This window comes from Pan troglodytes, chromosome 8 (genome assembly GCF_028858775.2).
Source record: "Pan troglodytes isolate AG18354 chromosome 8, NHGRI_mPanTro3-v2.0_pri, whole genome shotgun sequence".
Classification (NCBI taxonomy): Eukaryota; Metazoa; Chordata; class Mammalia; order Primates; family Hominidae; genus Pan; species Pan troglodytes.
Window position 1 is genome coordinate 95,355,272 of NC_072406.2, and position 25,500 is coordinate 95,380,771.

Consider the following 25,500-nt stretch of genomic DNA (forward strand, 5'->3'; position numbering starts at 1 on the left):
AATCATGGGCCCTCTCCTAGGAGTATAGTCCCCAAGGAGTTTCTCACTCTCTTATTTGTTCATATTCAGCATCCAGCAATTCATTGAAACTAACATTTAAGTGTTTGTAATGTGGAGTTATGGCTTCAGCAGCTTCTTCTCAAGGTACATAGATCTAAACTGTGTCTCTCTTAGTAAGCTTATCTCTCCAGATTTTAGGGTAGTCATCTGCCCTAAAACCTTAGTTCTCAGATGAGTCTAAGATAAAAAATCACTGGTTTTCAGTTTGCCCAGCTTTTTTCTTCCAAGTGTGGGAATGACAAGTTCTAAGCTCCCTGAAAGTCAGAGATAAAATCGGAAGTCTTCAATAAAAAATACGTATTTTTTAACATTTAAGTTCAGGGGACATGTGCAGGTTTGTTACATAGGTGAACTTGTGTCATGGGGTTTGTTGTACAGATTATTTCATCACCTAGGTATTAAGCCTAGTACCCATTAGTTATTTTTCCTGGTTCTCTCCTTCTTACCATCCTCCATCCCATGATAGGCCCCTGTGTGTCTTGTTCCACTTTATGTGTCTATGTGTTCTCATCATTTAGTTCCCACTTATAAGTAAGAACATGCAGTGTTTGGTTTTCTGCTACTGCATTAGTTTGCTAAGGATAATGACCTCCAGCTCTGTCCATGTTCTTGTAAAGGACATAATCCCATTCTTTTTAGGACTGCATAGTATTCCGTGGTATACATTTACCACATTTTCTGTATGCAGTCTGTAATTGATGGGCATTTAGATTGATTCCATATGTCTTTGCTATTGTGAATAGTGCTGCAATGAATATACACATGCATGTGTCTATAATAAAACAACTTATATTCTTTTGGGTATATACTCAGTAATGGGATTGCTTGGTCAAATGGTATTTCTGTCTTTGGGTCTTTGAGGAATCACCACACTGTCTTCAGCAATTATTGAACTAATTTACACTACCACTAACAGTGTATAAGTTTTCCTTTTTCTCCACAACCTTGCCAGCATCTGTTATTTATTGACTTTTAAGTAATAGTCATTTTGACTGGTGTGACATGGTATTCATTTGTGTTTCTCTAATGATCAGTGATATTGAGTTTTTTCCAAATAATTGTTGTCTGCATAGTATGTTTTCTTGTGAAAAGTGTCTGTTCATGTCCTTTGCCTGCTTTTTAATGAGGTTGTTTGTTTTTTTTTCCTTACAAATTTATTTCAGTTCATTGTAGATTCTGGATATTAGCCCTTTGTCAGATGAGTAGATTGCAAAAATTTTCTCCCATTCTGTAGGTTGTCTGTTTACTCTGTTGATAGTTTCTTTTGCTGTGCAGAAGCTCTTTAATTAGATACCATTTGTCAATTTTTGCTTTTGTTGCAATTGCTTTTGGCATCTTCATCATGAAATCTTTGCCTGCGCCTATGTACTGAATGATATTGTCAAGTTGTCTTCTAGCATTTTTATAGTTTTGGGTTTTACATTTAAGTCTTTAATCCACCTTTAGTTAATTTTTTTATAATTTGTTTAAGGAAGGAGTCCAATTTCAATCTTGTGCATATGGCTAGCCAGTTATCCCGGCACCATTTATTGAATAGGAAATCATTTTCCCATTGCTTGTTTTAGTAGGGTTTGTTGAAGATCACATAGTTGTAGGTGTGTGGCCTTACTTCTGGATTCTGTATTATGTTTCATTGGTCTATGTGTCTGTTTTTTGTACCAGTACCATGCTGTTTTGGTTACTGTAGCTCTGTAGTATAATTTGTAGTCAGCTAGTGTGATGCCTCCAGCTTTGTTCTTTTTGCTTAGGATTGCTTTGGCTATTTGGGCTCTCTTCAAGTTCCATTTGAATTTTAAAATAGTTTTTCCTAGTTCATTGATGAACGTCAATAGTTTAATAGGTATAGCATTGAATCTATAAATTTCTTTGGGCAGTATGGACATTTTAATGACGTTAATTCTTCCTATTCGTGGGCATGGAATGTTTTTCCGTTTGTTTGTTTCATCTCTGATTTCTTTGAGCAGTGCTTTGTAGTTCTCCTTGTACAAATCTTTCACCTCCCTAGTTAGCTGTATTCCTAGGTATTTTCTTCTTTTTGTGGCAATTGTGAATGGGATTGCATTACTGATTCAGCTCTCAGCTTGACTGTTGGTAGTGTATAGGAATGCTAGTGATTTTTGCACATTGATTTTGTATCTTGAGACTTTGCTGAAGTTATCAGCTTTAAGCAGCTTTTTCCTGAAACTATGGAGTTTTCTAGATATAGGATCATGTCATCTGCAAACAGGGACAGCTTGACTTTCTCTCTTCTTATCTGGATGCCCTTTATTTCTTTCTCTTGTCTGATTGCCCTGGCCAGGATTTCCAATACTATGTTGAATAAGAGGGGTGAGAGAGGGTATTCTTGTCTTGTGTCAGTTTTCAAGAGGACTTTTTCCAGCTTTTGTCCACTCTGTAGGATGTTGGCTATGAGTTAGTCATAGATGGCTCTTATTATTTCGAGGTATGTTCCTTCAATACCTACTTTATTGAGAGTATTTTTTAAACAGGAATGTATGCTGAATTTTATTGAAAAACTTTTCTGTATCTATTGAGATAGTCATGTGGTTTTTGTCTTTAGTTCTGTTTATATGATGAATCACATTTATTGACTTGTTTATGTTGAACAAACCTGCATCCTAGGGATAAAGCCTACTCTATCATGGTGGATTAGCTTTTTCATATACTGCTGGATTCAGTTTGCCAGTGTTTTTTGAGAATTTTTGCATCACTGTTAATCAAGGATATTGGCCTGAAGTTTTCTTTTTTATTGTGTATCTGCCAGGTTTTGGTATCAGGATGATGCTGGCTTCACAGAATGAGTTGGGGGGTGTCCCTCCTCCTCAATTTTTTGGAATAGTTTAAGTAGGAATGGTACCAGCTGTTCTTTGTACATCTCTTGTGTCACTGCATGTGAGATGGGTCTTTTGAAGACAGCATACTGATGGGTCTTGGTTCTTTATCCAACTTTCCACTCTGTGTCTTTTAATTGGGATATTTAGCCTATTTACATTTAAGGTTAGTATTCATATGTTTGGATTTGAACCAGTCATCATGATAAGCCATTGTTATAGACTGTCTAAAAGTCAGATAAATAAAGCATCATTATGTTACATAATCAAAATAATGCCCCTGGAAGTCAGCTGAGGTGCCTCAAAGATATAATGGAATCATATAGGAAGAATGTTCTCTGAGAGCTGATGGAATTTGACCATGATCACACTTATATTGAGCACTAAATGGCTAGCCTGATGTCACTTAAGAGATTCTTATAATTTTCAATTCCACCTAGTACACCATATACAAAACTACTACCTCCACACTTTTTTCTGTGTTGGAATCTAGTCCTATTAGATGTATTATTCACTGTTAAAAATTATTACATTGTGCCAAGTACCTGAGGCAGATTTGGATTCTGACATTGCTCTTTCATAAGGCTCATAAGCATCATTGTCTGTGCTTTGAATAAACACAAAATCCAAACTTCATATTAGAAAGAAAGGGGTATTCTGATTTGGATGAAGTCTGAGTCATGTTGAGTTTTGGGTAAAGGTGTATTACATGTAATTAATGGCCCAACTTAGCACCCAGAACAGGCCCTCTTTAGAAAGTCCAGAGATATCATGCACACTACGAATATAAGACTGTAAAATGAGGATTTGGTTCAATTTTTCTTCTGTTTTATTGGACTAGGGCTGCCGCTGTCTTAAATGATTCCTCCTCTTATAATTGTTACTAGGACATTGCAAAGATTCTTGAGCATGTCTGCACTGTCAGAAATGGAGCCCTCATCTGCCCTCTCTTCTAATGTTCCTGCTACCTACGTGATGAAAGAAAATTATACCCTGCCACATACATTTCTCCTCTCCAATTTCTAGTTCTTATACATAATTGAGACAGGGGAATGGATCTCCTCTGAAGCACTTCTAATTTGTAGGTATAGGAAGAGGGCCCCAATGACAATTTTTTTCCTTGATGCACTTTTTGAGAATTAGGGACTCACCTTCCTCAAATTAAGACCCTTGTTCAAAGAGCAAGGTCATTGCTTACTGGGAAGAATTCAATCACCCAGTTACATCTGGTGAAATAATTTTACGAGCGAGACAAAGTGGCAGCAGAGGTCAGGGGACTTCAGTCATACAAGTAGAGATACCTGCAGGATGTCAACCCCCATTATGCCAGTAATGGCATATGCTCTACATTTAGCTGTTTGCCCTATCATTTTTTCTAACCTATAATTATGTTACCAGGAGCAATCTCATCCTGGCAATAAATTTCTATGGTGAAACACACTACTCTTGGGAGCACCATTTATAAATTGTCTCCTCCTCTTTGACTCCATGAACCACGTACTTAACCTGCAAGTGATCGGGAGTATGTATTTAATTATAACTTGCCTGGTGTGCATCACTAATTAAGGAACAGGATGAGTTCTCAGTCTAGACTGGAGATTTCTATAAGAAAGATACATTTCACTATGGAGGAGACCTGCTCTTGATTTGATTTAAAACGAAAAGGAAAAGAAAGAAAAAAAGAAGAAGAATTTTTAAAAATTCATATTTATTGCATATGTGGGTCTTTGAAGGTTGCTGAGAACTTGTTTAATGAATCTGGGTGCTTCTGTGTTGAGTGCATATATATATTTATGGTAGTTAGAGGTTTTTGTTGAATTGAACTCTTTACCATAATGTAACGTCCTAGTTTGTCTTTTTTGATCTTTGTTGGTTTAAAGTCTGTTTATGTGGTTTAAGGTTGGTTTAAAGTCTGTAATATGTGGACAATAATACATACTTGAGAATATTTTTGTGATGCATCAATATTCTGAAGCATCACAAAAATATTCTCAAGTATGTATTATTGTCCACATATTAAAGATTTAAAAAATGAGCCAAACAAAAGTCGTAAGTATATCAATGATAAGACCAACGTAATTAGAAAGACGCTAATTATTATGTCACCATCTCAAAATGCTCTTCTGAATGTGAGATTCGTATATCTGATGCCTATGACCTACTCATTTGGGTAGCTAATAGACATCTCATATTCAGTAGATGTAAACTAAAATCCGGATTTTTCTTCAAAACCTGCTTTCTTTTATCTTTCACTGTCTCACATATTGGCAATGACATTTTTCTACTTCCTCAGGAAAATATAATTTTAGATTTATCCTTAATCCTTTATCTCAGAATTTAAAGCCAATTTACCAATGTCTCTTTTGGGTCCTTACTCCAAAACATAAATTCTAAATATTCTTTCCAATTACTCCTGAGTGATCTGTTTGTAGCCAGGACCCTGGTTCACACAACTTCATACATTCATATAATAAAATTGACAATTCTGAATATTTCAGGGGTCATGGAGAAAAAAATGCAAAATTTAAAAATATTTAGAATTTAATAAAATTAAAATAACCTCAATTTTTCATTTTTCTTATATTTGAACATTTCTAATATTAAACTTGCCAATAGCCATACAGTCTTCTATAAAAGACAGTGACTGTTGTATGTTTTCCCCAACATTCTACAGTTCCTTCTCTTATTTATCATTTAATATGTCTCCTTGATTTAAAATTTCATCCAATACCTCCAGAGATTTGATAGTTTTTCAGGCTTTAGTTGCATACTTATCTACTTATCTTGCATTAGTCAATTGTCTGAATGCATCTCAGGAGCAAAAGTAATACAGTTTCTTCTGCTAGTGGGCAGCTTCCTTTCTTATTTGCTGTAGTCCTTGCTTGCTGCTGTGAAACAGGAACGTATGAGAGTGTTGTCAATCTTCCAGTGAGGAATATTTGCTTTAACAATGTCCAATGTATAAACTAATGCTGTATTTCTATGCCTTTCTGAGTACATGACATATTTTCATTATGACTTAAAATCATGTTAATCCATTTAGAAGCCATTTTAAACAACAGTTTATCTTTGCATGTGTAACATTAACAATGCACATAGTTAAACTGATATGATGATAGCATGAAGAGCTACGTCCAAGCTGAGCATAAGCTCAGTGACTATTATATAATGGCTTTTTCCTGGATAAAAGCAATTATGAGGCTTACTAAAATTTCAGAAACTTTGATATGTGAAAAACATTTTAATCTTATACTTTCTGAAATATGGTACTTTTTCATTTCTCTCCTTGTTATTTGGAAGACAAAAATAAATTTTACTGTTGTTTCATTTTCATTAATTTACAAATCTTTCCTAGCACTAGTAATTTATATCTCTTGTTATTAGAGTCACCCAACTGATAATGCCTTTAATTTTGTTTTCTTTGTGGCAAAATCTATGTGTTATTTTATGCATGAAGTATATGTTTCTTGTCCCCCATATTTAGATGATAAGTGTTTTAAATGTATAATTGTGGATGTTTAAATTTCACTGCAATGTATCTCAGTCTTGGTTTTTTTCTTAATTATGCTGTTTGGCATTCCGAATAAGGATAATCATATAATTTATCTTCCACAACAGGGCACTTTAGGAATAAGAGGGAGTATGAAAACAATTTAGATTATTTAGTTTCTTGAAATGTATATTTATTAAATGGCAAACTAGTCTTTACTCTGTGTTAGTGGAATTCTCTATTCCTATTCAAAAGCTATCTTTAAGAATAAAATCCTTTATAAATTAAAGCAACATTTTAAAGATTTTTTATATTGATTAAATAAAAATAAAAATAACAGGTAGATGCACACCTACAACCATCTGATCTTTGAAAAAGCTGACGAAAGCGAGCAATGGGGAAAGGATGCCATATTTAATAAATGGTGCTGGGATAATTGGCTAGACATACGCAGAAGATTGAAACAAGACCCTTTCCTTATACCATTTACAAAAATCAACTCAAGATGCATTAAAGACTTAAATGTAAGACCCCAAACTATAAAAATCCTGGAAGACAAACTAGGCAATACCATTCTGGACACAGGAACGGGAGAAGATTTCATGATGAAGATGCCAAAAGCAATCACAACAAAAGCAAAAACTGACAAATGGCATGTAAGTAAACAAAAGAGGTTCTGCACAGCAAAAGAAACTATCAACAGAGTAAACAGACAACCTGTTAACTATCAACAGAGTAAACAGACAACCTACAGAATTGAAACTATCAACAGGGTAAACAGACAACTTATAGAATTGAAGAAAATATTTGCAAATAATGCATCTGACAGAGGTCTAATATCCAGTGTCTATAGGAATTTAAATAAACTTACAATTAAAAAAAAATTTTTTTAAAGTCAGCAAAGAACATGAGCAGACATTTTCAAAAAGACACCTTTACTTATGTAACAAACAAGCATATATACCCCTGAACTTGAAATAAAAGTTAGTGAAAATTAAAAATTAAAAAAACTTTGAATAATGCATATCATGTACTTTATGATGTATCCATCTTTAATATTATGCTAATTATATGTTGTGAAAAATACCTAACTGTAATAATTATTATTAAATTTTAAATAAATTTTCTGAAATCTTTGAGGTTTTACTTTATTGTTAATGAATGTAAAATTGTCAGCACCTTTAATGACAACCTGTCTGAAGTTTATTTGAATTGAGAAAACATCCTACATAGATGCTGAGAAATCTTGTAAGTTCAAATGAAATTTTATTAAGCAAAAAAAATTTTTAATTTTATTTTCTTATGTAAATGTAAAACATTTCCCTACGTATTTTGAAAGGCAATTACTTTCTTCCTCCATTCAGAGTTGCTTTCTTCAACAATCTCAATAATTACAGTGTTGATATAAATTATTATTTTGAATATTTCATCAAATGTAAATGCATGCAAAATTGTGGCACTTCTCAATTCATTTAAATATGATACAAAATAAAAATTAATCCAGTTAAAATAGAAATGCAATAAAAAATTTAAGTTAATATAATATTTAATGATAGAATTTCAAAACCTTATGAACTGTTTGAGCTTTCGTTGTTTCACATGTTCATTTTCTCCTTAGTGTTTTAAGGGAGATACATTGTAGTTTGCCAGCTACATTTCCAACAATTATTTTCAGTATTTTTTGAATGACATTTTCAATAGAATTAAAGGAAATTGCTATCAAAGTGTAGCTGGCTCACCAAAAAAGTTAGTACCAATTTAAGAAACTTAGTTTGATTTACAAAGTAGATTTTAAAAGCTTCTAACAATTTTAACATCCCAAGGATAATAGGCAGCAAAGACAGAAATCATGTACTAAACTGCTCACATATGTTTGTGTATTCAAATTTGTATCATCATAAAAGTTTTACAGTTTTTCTAAATGTGTCTATATAGAATACATGTAAATTTCTACAATTATAACTCCTATTTGGATTGGTACAAGTTTGAAGCTTGTTTGGATGAAATTATGAATTATATGTGTACCATAGCCAATTCCAAATATGTTTTCAATCCAAAAGTTTCTGAATTAAGTAAGAGCTTTGTTTGTACCATAATATTGTGCTGCACCAAGATTTGTATTTACATCATCAACACAAACCAACCACCTTGTCTTCAGTGAAGGACTTTTTAACCTGCGTTTTTAATAATATAAAGAATAATGTCAGATGTTTCATATTCAACAGAATAAAATTCTCATCTTTCCTGTAATACCATATACTGAATAAGAAAATCAAGCTGCCATTAGAATTAACAAATTTTCTATTTGAAGCAACTGCTGGCAGTGCTATAAAACTGGTACCATTATTCCCCAATTCTCATTCTGCTAATGGAACCAACTCCCAAGAGCCACTCCTGTTTATTGGCATCTTATTAGTAACTCACCATTTGGGAATCTCCTTTACTCTCTATAGATAATCTATTTAAATCGTGGTTTATTAGCCCTTAAAATGCAGGTAGGAGGGACAAGTAGAGGGTGTGCTCCAGCAGTCTATTCATCTGCCTGTTTCTGCTATAATGATGATAGAGGGCATCCCTGTCTTAAGTTGATTCTAGTAGGAATTCATGAAATATTTTACTATTAAAAACGTTATTGATTATTGGCATGAGTTCTATGTCTTTTATTATTTTACAAAAATACTTCTCTTGCTATCTCACTAAGCATTATTTTTCTCTTCATATGGACATTGAATTTCACGAAAATCTTATCAGAATACATGGATATGATAGAGTATTTTACTTGGCTCTTGTGCTGGTTAGCTTGTATAAAAAAAAGATGCCTGTGATTATCACAACCTCCCCCCCACCGCCTCCTCCCCCACCCCCGCCCCCTCCTCCACCCCCTCATTATGGATCCCTCTTTACAACGTAACTTTGTAGAGCACAAGAAAGACAATCTTAACACCATTCTGCAGCCAAGCAATCCTCCAACATGTGTCCAGGAGGAAATATAATTTCTCTTCAACCCTCATAAATTTGCAGTTGGGACAGACCCCTGTAACAAAAGACATATTAACAAGAGAAAAACAGATACATTTATTAATGTGTGCAGTGCACATCACATAGGAGAAACCTCAAAGGAGGGTAACTCAAAACAGTGACTGAGAAAGTTGGCTTGTGTAGCACTGTCAACAAAGAACAATAAATGAATGGAGAAATGACAGGACAAAAAAAAGCAGCTTGGGGCCTCCCAAAGCAGGAAACTGTGGAAGGTAAATGCTTGGGAAGAAACTAATGGGGTAAGATTTGTTTGTAGATTCCTCTGGTGCCATCTCTGAGCTGATGAGTTGTCTACAGTACGGGAAAATTTATATTCTGTCTTCAGGCAGAAAAGGGGGAAGGCTTCTTAATTGCCTTTAGCTCAAAAGTAATTTTTATGTCAATAAGACATATTTTAGGGTGACATTTTCTGGTTTCCTTCATATGCAGGAAAGCTTCAATAAGTTCAGCAGTGCCACCTCCCCTACTTTCCACGGACCTGTTAACTCTTGAGCAATAATAAGTGTGTATTATATTTGAAAAACAAAGTTTGGGAGTTTCTGTAAGACAGTAAAAGCTAAATAATACAGAAAAATTGACCAGATTTGCTACAGGTGCATGTACATGTGTGAATAGATGTATGCTGCACAAAAACAAAAATCTAAAAATATGCACAGCAAATTGATATTGATGGTTATTACAGGAAAATATATGGATGTTTTAAATTTGTATGTAGTCAAGCCTGTCAATATCTTCATGGGCCACGTATTTTTTAATGTAATGCTTATTTCTTTCTGAGATTGGGATTACATTAATAATTTTAGGTTCTTTAACCCATAACAGTGATTAGATATATTAATAGGATACTCAGTATCAAACCATATGTGCATTCTCTGAATAAACCATATTTGTCATTATTCTTTAAACAAAATGCTGGATAATATTTGATATTGTATTATTTAGAATTTTGTATCTTGATATAAAAGAAAACTGGTCTTGTATCTTCTAACTTTGCCCTATCTTCATCCCATTTACAATTTTAGTGTTTTTTTGAAAGGAATTTGGAAATGCTGTATCTTTATCTATTTTATGTCTGTTTACTCATTCCTTCTTAGAGCATTTATATTTCTTGCTTTTGTTTGTTTGTTTAAAACAGTTGCCATAGATCTATTTTATTCAGTTTTGCAAATGAGTAGTAATTACATTTATCTATAACTTTTACTATGTTTTTCTTGAATGATATTCTGCATCCAAATTGTATTCTTTCTTCCTGTTTACTTTGTTAGGCCAATCTTATTGTTCTCAGATTCATGAGGGTGCACTGCAATTTTGAGTTCAGAGAGAAGTTGAGAGTAGAAAAGCCTAAAATTTGGAGCAGAATTAGTACTTTAAAATCTTCCCGAACATAAGACATTAGATGACCCAGGAAGATGTAATTAGAAGTCCTTGTAATTTAAGCAGATGGTATTGTGTAGAAGTAATATTCTGGGGTGGTTATTAACACCAAGAACAGCTTCATATTTGTAAAATGACCAAGTATACTCATTAAACAAATATATATCAAGGACCTAATATGTTTTAATCTTTAAGGTAGCGCCACTGAAAACATTCAAAAGCATATAAGAAATAGTCTAATTTTTTTTCAAGAAATGTATTTTTAATAAGGAAATTTAAAACTGTATCATCAAAAAATCTATTAATTTGTATTCTATTTATACATAGCTAACACTATAGCATGGAATGTGTATAAACACACGCTAATAGGAGTTAGCATCTGCATAAGCTAAAGTGTAAACAGTCTGCCTCTGTTTAAATAACAAAGCCTTAACATCAGGCACTGATATTTGGGAATGCTGTACGAAGTTTTGATCTCTAAAACTATGCTACTTAGAGGTTGATGGGGTCAGCAGGAATCTTAAGATTCAAGTATGCAATTTATTTTGAAGAGGAAAGACTCAGAGGCAGGACATAGGCTTCAAATCAGCAAGATCCATGCCTGCAGAATCAGAGTCAGGGTGGGAGCAAGTGCTCCAAGCAGGTAGAAAGTGAGTGATTCATCACCAAGGTCATGGTGTCTGTCATGTTGTGACTTTTATGCAGGGTTTTACTGAATCAACAATGGAGTGTAATGGTTAACTTTGTGTGCCAACTTGACTGGGTTAAGGGATGCCCAAGTAGTTGATGAAACATGATTTATGTTTCTCTGAGAGTTTTCCTGAAGAGATTGGGATTAGAATCAGTAGACTAAATAAAGAAGACCCAGAGTCCACAATGTGAGTGGACATTATCCAATTCCTTGAAGGCCTGAATAGAACAAAACAGTAAAGGTAGGACACACTTTGTCTCCGAGCTGGGATATTCATCTCCTCCTGCTTTTGGACACCAGGGCTCCTGGTTCTTAGGCCTTCAGATACAATCCTAGACTTACACTATCGGCTCCTCCCTCCCCTTCATTTTGGGCTTTCAGATGCAGACTAAATTGTACCACTGGCTTTTTTTATTTTCTAGCTTGCATTTGGCAGATCATGGGACTTCTTGGCCTCCATAATGATGTGAGCCAATTCCCATAATAAATCTTTATATAGAGAGATATAGGCATATAAACTCCATGTATATCCATATATTTATATCTATATATTTATTTATCCACTGATCTATATCTACGTGTATGTGTGTGTGTATGAGATTTATTATGAGAATTGGCTCGGGGACAATGTAGGCTTATGGGGTTATGGAAATTTTTATGTAGTTATCTCTATATATGTCTATATCAACTTCATATGTGCATATATATATCACCACATAAAATCTTCTTTTTACAATATGATATACATATGCACACATCCTATATATATCCTATTGGAGATACACACACACCCACACATACACACACACATATACAGAGAAAGAGAGAGAGAGGGTGTGTGTGTGTGTGTGTGTGTGTGTGTGTGTGTGTGTATCCTATTGGTTCTGTTTCTCTGGAGAGTCCTGACTAATACAGGGAGGTATCACGACTGGTCCAAGGACTGACACCACCAAGATCTGATCCCACGCTCCACCAGGGTTCCATACATGCATCACATGGATCCTTCGGCGTTTGCTCATTTGCAGCTTAGTGTGCTGACTTCCTGCCAGCAGAAACTGCACTGCCAGCCTCCCAAAATGAAGTGTGAATGTCTGTCTCCACAGAGCATCCTCAGAGTGTGAGCCAGGTAAATACAAACATCTAAATTGCCCACCACTGCCTAACCAGCAGAGGGAGGCTAGAAGACCTATTCAGTGAGTTCAGAATAGGCCTCATGGGGAACAATAACTAATATTTATAGCTCCAATTTCTGTGCCAAGTGTTTTGTATACATTATTGCATATAAACTGTATACCAATTTCCTTTCACAGATGAGTAAACTTTATCTCAGAGAGGTGGAGTGACATCTTAGTTGCTGACAGATTTGAACTATGGCCGATCTACTTTCTAATTTTCCCTATATCCTGTTACCTTGCCAGAAGTCAGTGAGTATTTACTTAGTCATGAAATTACTTCCAAACTGAACTGGCATTGTTCAGCCAGGCCACAGAGGCCTGGAGACATGTGTGATGGGAAGATTCTTTTAAAATCATTGCAAATTTTCCAAATAGCTCCCTAAGCTCTGAAGAAGTCATCACTCAACCACTTCCTGGGCAAAACCTTTTGTGGTCATTGAAAGATTTTTAAAGATTTAAACTCAATATAAAAAGCACCTTATTACCAGTTTCCAGAGAAAAAGAAAATTGAATTACTAGTGTATTGAATAGTCCATACAACTCAGTGTATTCTCTATCCTCAGTCTCCTTCTAAACAGAATGCCCCAAGGTGATCCTTAGACATAATTCCCCATGCTTTCTATAATGCAAACCTATGAACCTACCTAGAATGCATTGCACCGGGAGTCTACACTTGAGTCAAAGAGAAGTAGTGATTGGTTAGTTTTAAGGGTCAATTTAAGGAGTAGCTTGGCAAAAGAATGCTCAGTCAGTGTGCTCTAACAAAGAAGAGTGAATGACATGTCTCATCAAATTCTATCTCTTGACGAGTTTTTGTTGTAAATGAAAGAGGGGATGGGTAAAGAGTGAAGGGAAGAAAACCAAAGGGAACAACAAGATAGGGTCAAAAATAGAGTTAGGAGTATGGCAAAATTATTAGAGGTATATAGGCACATCTATTTAATAGTATGCCAAAATGATTAGGTCAATAAAACTTCCATTAAATTCCTAGAATTTCTGTTGTTAGCAGTATAATGTCAACTATGGTTTGCTGAGCTATTTCTGTGTGCCAGGCAAAGCACTATGCTTTGTCAAACATTATCAGATTTTATTGTGTTTACTAGTTTTGCTGAGTGTCCTTGGTGCTGCTTTGGTATCTGAATGGTGATGGTCACCCTTTCCATTGATTTAAGGCCCTGACATTGACGGTACTGGGACAGATCCCTGTGCTTGCTGACTTCCTGAAGCATCCTGATAAATATTCATAATTAGAAGCATAGAAGCACATTTACATTCTTATAATCTGTAATCTCCTAACACACTGGCAATTGAAAACCTAAAAGAAAAGTAAGTCAAAGCATATGATGCCGAATTGGTTATCACTGTTCCCTACATGAGTAATGAATCAGTTAAATCCTTCACTGTCTCAAGAAATCACCATCTGTTCTTTAGTCTTTAACTGATGTAAGAGATGTCTGAAGAAATCTCCAATGGGAAACAATTCTGGTGTTCATGAAAACCGGCTGGCAGATTAGTGGGTCAGCCAAGCAGATGGTGTCAGGGTGATTCGCCATCCTGGGCAGCTGCTGTCCTACCTGGGAAAGATGGCCATTTTCTCCTATGCATGAATCACAGATCTGCCAGCACCACTCAAGCTCCCAGTGTCTTTGCATCAAATAAAGAGTTTATTCTGGAGACGGGACTTGGGACCTGGGAAATGAAAGCAGCAGAAGGCACAATACATTCTTCAACTTTAGCAATACACAGAGGGCACAGGCCAGGGTGGAAAAAGTTTTCTGGTAAAGCAAAACAAAACTTCATCAAATACATCAACTAGACAAGAATTCCAGATGGTAAATTTATACCTCCTTTTAGACATTTGGATATGATTGAAAAAAGTCAAGGACTTGATTCCCATGTAAGAAAATTTTGCAGGAAATTCCCATGTAAGAAAAATTTGCAGTGTCTATGCCATATTTATTTCATCTCAATTCTTGGCTCTACAGAGTAAATGAAAGACATTTTCTGATCCCCTATTGATTATAACTTACGTATAGTCATGTGGTGCTCAGTGACAAAAATGGATTACAAGAAATGCATCATTAGGTGATTTCATTGTATGGACATTACAGAGTGTACTTAAACAAACCTAGGTGGTAAAAAGTACTATACACTTAGGCTATATGGTATAGGCTATTTCTCCTAGGATACAAACCTGTACAGCATGTTACTGTACTGAATATTGTAAGCAATTGTAACACAATGGTAAGTATTTATTTAAACATAGAAAAGCCACAGTAAAAATATGGCATCATGACCTTAATCTTATGGGACCACTGTCATATATGTGGTACCTTGTTGACCAAAATATCATTATATGGCACATGACCATAAATCAAAAGTCTACCTGGAAAGTAGTGGGACATCTTTAGCATTTCTTGCAGCAGTTTTGACCCCAGGCAAAATTGTTCTAGGTTTTGAGGATAAAGAGGGGGGGAAATAAACAGATGCTGCCCTGTTCTTACAAAGTTTATATTCCAGGATGAGAACAAAAATTAAATAACTGATCAAGAAAAGAATAGATAATTCTGAACTAAAAAACAAAGTTCTCTGGAAAAATCAATCACAGCCAAGGAAAGCACAGAACACTGGGAATTGCCATCTGGAAACATGGGAGGGTGAGAGGGGGCATGGCGTGGCAAAGTGGACACTCAGGGAAGGTTTACCTGAAGACATGAGAAAGTTACACAGGAGCTGAAATAGCAAGAGGAGTAGAAGAAAACTAGGCAACGCCTTATGGAAAATGCCATTCCAAGCAAAAAGAATGACATTTACAAAGAAAGTAAGAAAAGGATCCAGAAGCCTGTACTCTTCAGAGTAACAGAATTATAAACGCCTCCTTTTCTGCTTCATTCTTCTTCAGAACATTACACTATTAACGTATTACATTTATTATTGAATTATGTGTTTTACTACTTGTCTATCCTCACTATATTTAAGATCTATCAGGAAATTGATTTCTCTCCTGCACATACTTCTACATTCAATTTGTGAAACATTTTCTGTTTTTGCTTGTTTAAGAGAAAGGGGTCTCATTATGTTTCCCAGGCTGGTCTTGAACTCCTGGCCTTAAATGATCCTCCTGCCTCAGCCTCTAAGTAGCTGGGACTACAAGTGTATGCCACCACACCCAGCCCTAGAACATTTTCTGACATGCAGTAGGTGCTTGAGAAATATTCATTAGCTGGCTGACTGAATGAATAAATAGTACAAGGTAATGTTGGGAGGTCCCAGGGCCCCAACAACTCAGGATCTTGTAGGCTGTGTTAGAAACTTGTTTATACCCTTAGAGTGATAAGAAGATGCTGAAGGATTCTACATGGAGGGATAGGGCATAGCCATTTATACATTCATGTATTAGATATATTTACTGAGCACTTCTTCTGGTACATATATCTTACTAGGCAGGTTCGCACTCAAAGGCAAACTGTTTTTTGCATCTCTGAATTGTTGAGGTACCAGGCACACTGGCAAGTCTGAAAAAATAAAGTTTTCTAAGTAAGGATATGATTGGAGTAACAGGTGGAGAAGAGAGGAACTTTTAGACAGCAAGCACAAAAAGAATGGGAGGGCCCAAGGAAGTTACTGGCCTTCACATACTGTTCAAGTCTTAACTGTGGCAGTAATCAAAGCACTTAGGAGACAATAGTGGTAGGGCAAAAGACTGTCTAATTGAAAGGAAAGTGATCTGGGAACTAGAAAGTGGAGACCCCAGGAAATATTCCCAAGAACCTATACTATATCCTTAAAGAGCAAGCATGCCCAAGAGCTACCTAGCTGTGTTCACATATTAGTGTGCAAAGCACTTTTACATACTAACATCATTTATTCTATGTGTTGCTGGTCAGAAAGGAAAGAAAGCAGTATTTATTTAGCAACTACTACATACCAGAAATTATCTACATGTTATCTCATTTAATCTTAATAGCAATGTGAGCGTTGTATGCTTATACTATCTTCATTTCCGGATGGAAGACATAGACCAGGCAATGTTCACTTGTTTAGTGAGTGATTGAATGAAAATGTATACTCATATCTATTTTATGGAAAAATCCATGAATTTCCTGCTATTCCTAGTTTTTGCATGGAGGAGGAAGAGTAGAGGGAAGAAAAGAGGAAGAAGAAAATAAGAAGGAAGTGGGGGAGGAGGAAGACATGTAGCAGAGAGAAGACATGTAGCAGAGAACACACATTAGTGAGACTGAGAAATCATGCCATTAGCTTGAGTGAGATCCTTTACTTTAATCAGGGTTAAAAGAAAGGTAAGAAACAACAAAATAGTAAATTTATGTTAGACTGTGTGCCCAATACATAGAAATACAGAAGCTTGTGACGCAACATGTCTGTTCCAGGAAATGAAAATAAAACAGACAAACAAACACAAACCTTTGAGCAGCAAGGAGAGATGACAACAGAATGAAGAAACCTCCAATTTTACAGCTATTCTGAACTGAGGCAGCTGACTGACAGGCAAGTCAGAGGTGCTCACTGCGATCCCCCCCTCTGCCCTGTGAGTTCAGAATTGACACTGGAGCCCTAACACACTACACAATCCAAGGTGTGTAAGTCAAGGTGATGTTGGAGCATGTCATAGTCTATTTGGGCTGCTGTAACAAAACACCATACACTGGGTGACTTTTAACAACAGAAATTTAGTTCTCGCAATTCTGGAAGCTGGAAATCTAAAATCAAAGCACTGGCAGATTCAATGCCTGGTGAGGACCCATTTCCTGATTCATAGGCGGTGCCTTCTTGCTGTGTCCTCACATGGTGGAAGGAGTGAATAAGCTTCCTCTGGTATCTTTTATAAGGGTCCTAACTCCATTCGTGAGGAATCTGCCCTCATGACTCGATCACCTCCCAGAGGACCTACCTTCTCTCAATACCATCACCTTGAAGGTTAGGATTTCAATATATGAATGTGGGAGGGGGAGGAATAAACATTTAGAACATAACAGATAGTATGATAGTACACTGAAATAAGTTTAGAGTAAACATATTCTGTGCAGTGGGGCAGATGTTTACAGGGAGGTATCAAATATATGAACATTTTTTTTTCTGAGAAAAATCCAGAAAGGTTGATGAGAATCCCTCATAAACCATGCTACAGCCCATAAACAGGGACTCACCCTCTGCCAACCACAATGACCTGCTGTGTGGAATCAAGAGACTTTCATTTCCTTAGTTTCCAGATCTCAGAGGCAATTTGGGAGAGCAGTCACTAGTGCTATCAAAAGGGGGATATTTTACAGTTAGGATTGCCACAATCAGCAAGTAAAAATACAGGTAAATTTGATATTTGAGTAAATGTCTAATAATTTTTTAGTTAAACAGTGAAGAATTTAGAAAATATTTTAAATCTGAAATTCAAATTTGACGGGGCATCCTGATTTTATCTAGTAGCGTTATTTATTGTTCATCTGAATTTTGGGCATCTGCAGTCAGACTGAGAATCCTCTGCATGAGGGGGAAAACTGACATGGATCAGTGTGGAACGCGGAATGGCAGGGGCCTCTGCAGACTGTCAGGGTGGAAGAGAATGCCGGCAGGAGGCCTAGCCCTGTGTGCTTTCAGAGAAGAGATCACAGAGAGGAGTGAGACACATATTGAACATACCACCAAGGCGTGAAGGCTGCATCCAGGCCTCAAGCTGGCCAACTGGCCTGCAAAACTTCCTCAGTAAGATTGAGGGGGCAGGCAGAGAACAAGAAAGCAGTCTGAAGATGGGTCAGGGCCTTTGGGAGGCAGAATCTTGGAAGTATATGGAAGTAAAGGGACATTTTCGATGGGAAACATTAAAAAAAAAAAAAGCCTGGTGATTGAGGCTTCAATCACGGTGGTCTTAAAAGTCACTGAGGAGTCAGTTTTAAAGTGAAGACCCAAATATGATTATTATAGTGGAATTTCCCTCAGGTACGCCAGGCTCAGAATTCCCACAATCCCCCAAAGAAGTGGGGCCGGAGTTAATATTAGAGTCGCATTGCATTTTAGTTGTACATTGTTTAAGTAGAAAATAACTGAAATAGATTATGTCCAGTTCATTCTATTACTTTCCAGGCAGGTGTTAGCACCTGAGGCCTGGTTTGCCATTATTGTTTCCAGATAAAGACTGTCTTCCGGTGGTGTTAAAGAAAACTACTGAAAACATCCGCAACTCACAGGGCAATTGCAGCCAAAATTATTTTGCCAAGTTGCCTGAACAGAGTGCTCCTCTCTGGTGTCTCTCACACGAATCTCCCTGCTTCCCTGTTCATTTAATGTGGCCTGAGCAAAGTCAACTTTGTTTGGTTTGTACTTAATATCTAGATGACCAGCAAAATGTGTGTGAGAGGGAAAACTTGGAACCTTAAGTGACCCCTAATTGTGGGATTTTTTTAAGTAAAATTTACATATGGATAACAAGAACTCATTGAGTGTTTAGGGAACTTTGATAAGAGGCAAAACCATAATAAATATTAGGACTCATTAACAGTTATGCTTCTCACAATTTGCCAGGTACAGGCAAAATTTTTTTTTCTTCTTCTGATACTGGATTACTTTAACTTGACTCCTATCTGTTAGTTAAGGTATTAAAACCACTGGAGAATAACTGTTAGGATATTTGCTGAGAAATCCTGCTAGGAGATGTGAAGACATCTCCGTAGTAGCAGAAGTGATACTTAGAGCCAACTAAACCAGAGACTGTCAAAGGTTCTGAAGAGGACAAAAGCTGCCTTTAAAGTGCTTTATTCTTATGAAAGTGTCTTATTTAAATAAAAAATTTTGATGCTAAAATGAATTCTACAAGATAAAAAAATGTATATGCATAGAGTAGGGTCCAAACAAATGTGATAACAGCAAAGATGCCACTAACCTACCTTCAATGTTTACCAGTGTAGGACACTTCACAAATTAATATGTTACCTATTCCCATTCACTTCCAAAGTGAGGTAAGAGGTTAGCAGAAGAGAACCAGATTTGGAATCAGAATCTGATGCTAAGATGCCCTTGCCTGGCAATAACTGCTAAGGTGAATTGAACAATTGTTATGTGGCCAGGCAGTTCCTATCCATTGCACGCAACTCCAGTGATGTAATTCATCTACTGCTATGGGTTAGGCAGGATTATTTCACATTTCAGAGTCAAAACAAAGAAAGTCACTTTTCCAAGGCAAGTGATGCTGGTAAGTAAGAAAACAGGTGGGTCTCTCATCTTCTTTGGACCTTAGTTCCTTTATCTATCTAGATAAGAATACTGTAAGTAATAATAATGGACACTTGTTACATAGCAAGTTGAAAGTTTCAATTTCCTTTTGATTTCAAAACCGACTTGAGAAAGGTATTATCCCTTTAATTTGAGAACATTGAATTGAAGTCACAAGGTCACAAGGTAAAAGGCATAGCTGAAACTTAACTGCAAGATACTCAGATGTAGAGAAATAAACAAAGAAGACGTTGTGCTCAGAGACCACCACTGAAGCACCACCTTTGTTGCCACACAGAGTTTTTATGAAGCTCAAAAAAGAAACCAAAAGAAAACACCAAGGAGAGTTCCTAACATGCACTCTCTGTCTTCCTGCAGCTTTATTCCACCATTATGTTATAGAATACACATTTCTAAAATGTGTTGGATTCTTAGAATCCTTCATCATAGTGAAGCAGGATATTTCCATGACTCCTTTGCAGGACTCGCAAGGGGGTGCCTCATTTACCCAGCCCACAGCTTTCAGCTTTTTGCTGGAGGGAGTGTGTGAGCAAACGAGGCGGAAACTGGAGTACATGAATGCTGGAACCAGCCAGACACTTTGGTGCCAGCAGGAGCAGACTCCACTCACTCGGATGCACTGCACTCCACCCTTCACAGGACGGAGCACACAGGTGAGTGGGTGCGTGCAGGGGTCAGGGCGAGTGCTTTTGGGTGCTAGCAAGAGCAAACTCCATGTAGGCCCTGCAGCAGTCTCTGGGTGGGGTGCCCCCGACCTCTGAAGCCCCAGAGGGAGTGTTACAGTGCTCTTTTAGCTCTGCCATCTGCGGATGGCTTAAGTACTAACAGGTCAGTGGGCCCTCTGCCTTTTCACATGAGCAGCTGCCCTTTGCCAGCAAGGGCAAAGGGTCAGTGTGACAGCCTTTTGTATCTGCACTCGTGTCTCCCAAACTCTTTTCTGGCATCTGGGAGAAATGAGGTTCATGAATAAATTGAAGGATGATAAATGTGGGGGATTTTATTTCCAATGAAAGGGGCTTTCAGCAGGAAGAGGAGCTAAATAGGGGACAGGGTGGGAAGGTAATCTTCCCCTGAAGTCTGGCCATCTCCAGCCAGATTCTTCTCTGAAGTTGTGCTGTCAAGCTGTCCCTCTGAAGTTAAGCCGCTTCTCTCTGACTTCCAGCTATAGCCTCCAACATCCAGCTGCTTCTCCTCTCTGCTGGCTGAGTCTGGTGTCTTTACAGGCATAGATTGGGAGGGGTGGGAGTGGGCCAGTAACACTGAAGCAGGAAAACAGGATTATAAGCTCTCACATTGGGCCGCGGTCTCAGGGTTTTTGGTTTGAGGGTGGGGCTTCATCAAGGACCTGCCCTTTCCTGCCTAGAATTTCTCTGCCTCCTGTCCCTATCATTTCCCCACCCTGAGGAGGCACATCTCACTGCTGCTAGAATGTGGACAATGACCAATCTTAGCTACTTCCTGCTGACAGGAGGCATTGTTTTGGTGAGGACAGCAGTCAGATTTCTCCCAAAGGTCTACCTAAGAGTCCCCAGCAAAATGGAGCCATTTTCCAAGGCCCCAGTTGCCTGAACGTTTAGAGTGTGTTGGCCTCTAGACAAGAAAAAACAAGTTTTACAAGATTAGGTATGCACAGATCAAATATGTGTACTATACCAAAAAAAAAGGGGGTTAAAAGGAAAGACTATAGTGCCAAAGATTACAGAAATAAGTGAAATATATTAATCATTCTGAAAACAATATTATACCCTGTGGTGTAGAACAGAATGAAGATAAAACAGCAAGCATAGGTAAGACTATAAAGAGGATATCCATGGAAGGTTAATTATTAACACTTATCTTTTGTGATTTTTAGCTTGAGGTCCCCAATCTCCTCACAGCAGCACTTTGGATGCTCTTTTGGGTTGACAGAGGTAACTCTGCCAATTTCCCAGGCCTTTACTCAGTTATAATGATTCCAAGAATCTATTCCAGCAACCTTCTCTGCCACAGGAATAGAAAGAAGTACAGTATAAGGTCCCTCCCAATCCAGACTTATAGAGGTAGAAAGGGGAGGAAGTACCTTTACTGGTACTTCCCCTGGGGTTGAAGAGCAGTGGTCCTAGTTCATGGGATTGGGCCTCGGAAAGTTGTTTCAGTTCCTATTGAAAATGGCCCAAATAAGTTACATATTTAATCAAATCAGAGGCTTCTTGGTCTAGCAAGAAATCATTGGTGAGAAAAGGCCATCCATACATTGTTTCAAAGAGACTCAAATCCAGCCTTGAAGGAGTGCTTCTGATACATAGCAAGGCTATGGAGAGAAGGGTGGACCAGGGCAGATGAGTCTCCTGAGACAGTTTCCTGAGGTGCCTTTTGATAATATTATTTGTCTTTTCTACCTTTGCGAAGGATTGTGGTCTCTAGGCACAATGAAGATGGTACTATATGCCTAGTGCCTTTGAGGCCCCCTGGGTGACAGCTGCCTTGAATGAGGGGTCATTATTGCTCTGGAGGTACTTAGGGACTCCAAAGCAAGGAATTATCTCATCAACTAGTATTTTTATCACCTCAGAAACTTTCTCTGTTCAACATGGAAATGTTTCTACCCAGTTAGTGAAGGTTTCTATCCATACTAGGAAGTACTGGATGCCCCTTGACTTTGGCATAAAATCCACTTGCCAGTCTTTCCCTGGGTGGCCTCCTGTCCTTTGGATTCCTGGGGAAATAAGCCATTGGTTGAGCAGATTATTTTTAAGGCAGATCTCACAAGCATTAACGACCTGTTTAACCATTTGTATCAGGTTTTTACTTGAGAAATCTCTGGGCCAATTGATAGGTTTTATCCTTATCTAGGTGGAAGGCCTGGTGAAGACTTTTAAGAACTTTCCATTGGTTGCCAGCTGGTAGATGAAACTTGCTGTCCTCTGATAGTAGCTATCCTGAGGACTAAAAGATATATCCTTGAGAGGTGGCCCATTCTATTTCCGCAGGAGAATATTGAGGTTTATTTCTCTTATGGGGCCCTCTCAGATCAGTGGGGCTTCAAATGGATCAGAAACCTGGGGTCCTTTCACTGCTGACTTAGCTGCTTGGTCTGCCAACCTATTTCCTTCAGCTATTTCATCCATCCCCTTTTGGTGGCCTTTACGATGAATTACTGCCACTTCCCATGGGATGAAAACTGAGGATAATAGTCTGTCAATTTCCTGATGGTATTTGATGGGAGACCCATTATCTGTGATGAAGTTCCTCTTTTTTTCCAGATAATGGGATGGGCATAGAGGACTAGGAAAGTGTACTTAGAATCATTATAAATGTTAACTGCTTTCCCTTTGTTTAATTCAAATGCCCTTGTGAGGGCAATTAGTTCGGCTACTTGAGCACTTGTGCCTGAGGAGAGAGATGCACTCCCAACAATATTAAGAGTAACTATTGCATACCCTGATTTATGGATCCCTTTTTCTACAAAAGAACTTCTGTCTGTAAGGAGAATCCAGTGTGGATTCTCTAAGGGGGTTTCCCTGAGGTCCTCTCTGGCCACATAGGTTTGTACTACTATTGTTTGCAGACATGTACAAACTCTCCAGCCTCCTCTCAGAGGAAGGTGGCTGGATTTAGGGAAGGACACATACTTAGTTAGACTGTAGATCGCTCTAATAGCAGAGCTTGATACCTGAGGAGATGGTTTTCCATTAGCCAGAGACTCCCCGTAGAAGACAGCGGTCCTGCCACATTGTGCAGAGTGTAAATGGTTAAGTTAGTCCCCATGGTTAACCTAGTAGCCTCTGGTACCAGCAAGGCTACTGTTGCAACTGCCCAGGGACAGGCTGGCCATTCTTTGGCTACCAAATCAAGCTCCTTTCTTAGGTAGCCTATGGGCTGCTGGGCTTGACCCTGGGCCTGGGCTAGAACTCCCAGGGCCATTCCCCTCCTTTCTGACACATAAAAGTTAAACGTCTTCCCTATGGAAAGACTAAGGGTTGGTGCCTTAAGCAAGGCTTGTTTTAGTTGGTCAAAGGCCTTTCTAGCCTCAGGTTCCCAAATTAGAGAGTAAGTTTTAGCTTCCTGAGTCTCCTTTATTAGGTGATTTAAGGGACAAGCTATTTCACCATACCCAGGTATCCATAATCTGCAGAATCCTGTAATGCCTAAGAATCCTCTCAGTTGCTTGGGGGTTTTGGGGAGGGAATAGTAGGAGATGGGTTTAATCCTTTGTTCGACCAATGCCCTGGTACCTTCTGACAAGACCAGACCTAGGTGGCTGAAGTCTGAGATAGCTGAGCTTTAGATTTTGAAACCTTATATCCTTTGTTAGCCAGAAAATTAAGAAGAGCCTTACTGCCCTCCTGAGAGATTTCTTCAGTTGGAGCACAGAGGAGAATGTCATCTGTGCATTGTAAAACTTGAATTTGAAGATAAAGGAACTTGGAGAGGTCTCTTGACAATGCCTGCCCATACAAGTGGGGGCTGACTTGGAATGCCTGAGGTAACATTGTCCAGGTTAACTAGGTAGTTTTGTTAGAGAGACCAGGTCCAGGACTATGAACCATTTAGTCCCCTCAGGTATTTGAGCTAGCAGGGTATATGGATTGGGAACTACTGGGTGAACTGGAATCATAGCCTCATTAACAAGGTGGAGGTCCTGGACTAGTCTCCACTCCCCATTGGGTTTTTGTACCCCCGATATCAGGGTATTACAAGGGCTGTTGAAGGGTTTAAGGAAGCCCAGCAACCTTAAGCTATCAATGATGGCATCTAGTCTTTTCCTAACTTCTGGTTTCAGGGGATATTGTTTCTGGCTAGGAAATGAGGTTGGATCTGGACCAGTATGGTGATTGTGGCTCAGCCAATTTTCCCTTTAATTGCCCAAACTTCTGGGTTAATATCAGTCTCCACTAGGGGAAGACAAAGAGTTTGTTCTGGGGCCATCAGGATGGTGGTCCCCATATGGGCCAGAATATCCCTGCCCAACAGAGAAGTTGGGCTTTCAGGCATAATTATAAAAGCATGGTGAACAAGAGGTCTCCCCATCTACAACTAAGGGGTTGGGAAAACTATTGGGTTAAAGGCCTTCCAGAGATGCCCCTTATAGTCATGCTAAGAGAGGAAAGGGGACCTGGATTGGAAAGGAGAACTGAGAGAGTAGCATGTACCTCAAATACCTGAGGGGTCCAGAAGAAGATCCACTTTCCCCACTTCAATTTACAGAACTACCTAGGGCTCCTGGAGGGTAATGGTGGTCTGGATCACCAGAGCCAGAGAGAGGAGTTTCTGAACCCCTTGATACTGCTGGACCATTTGAGAGATTGGCTCTGGACCCAGTGACCAGTGTCCCCAGGAGCAGTCTACCTTCCAATAGTCCCCACTGCAGATTGGACGGGTCAAGGTGGGCTCCTAATGCTGCCTGGACAATCCTTCCTAAAATGCCCTGGCTTGCCACATCTGTAGCAGTTAACAGGCACATCTCAGGGATTCTGGGGTTTGTGGGCTTGCATGGTAGCCATTAAAGCCTCTACTTCTTTCCTGTGTCTCCTCTCTCTCTCTTGGTCCTCCCTATCTCTATTATAAAAGACCAAGGTTCTCTAAAGCACTACCTGGTCCCAGGACCTGTTTCTGTAG

At 38.2% G+C, this 25,500-nt stretch overlaps 1 long non-coding RNA gene across 1 annotated transcript in view; it reads right to left on the bottom strand.

Annotated features, from left to right (window-relative positions):
• LOC129136130 (uncharacterized) overlaps positions 1-17,194 on the bottom strand; it is a 94,944-nt gene extending 77,750 nt beyond the window's left edge. Inside the window, exon 1 of the long non-coding RNA XR_008537445.2 lies at positions 17,086-17,194. This is a non-coding gene — a long non-coding RNA (uncharacterized LOC129136130). The remainder of the gene's footprint in view (positions 1-17,085) is intronic.
• Between the last annotated feature and the right edge of the window lie 8,306 nt (positions 17,195-25,500).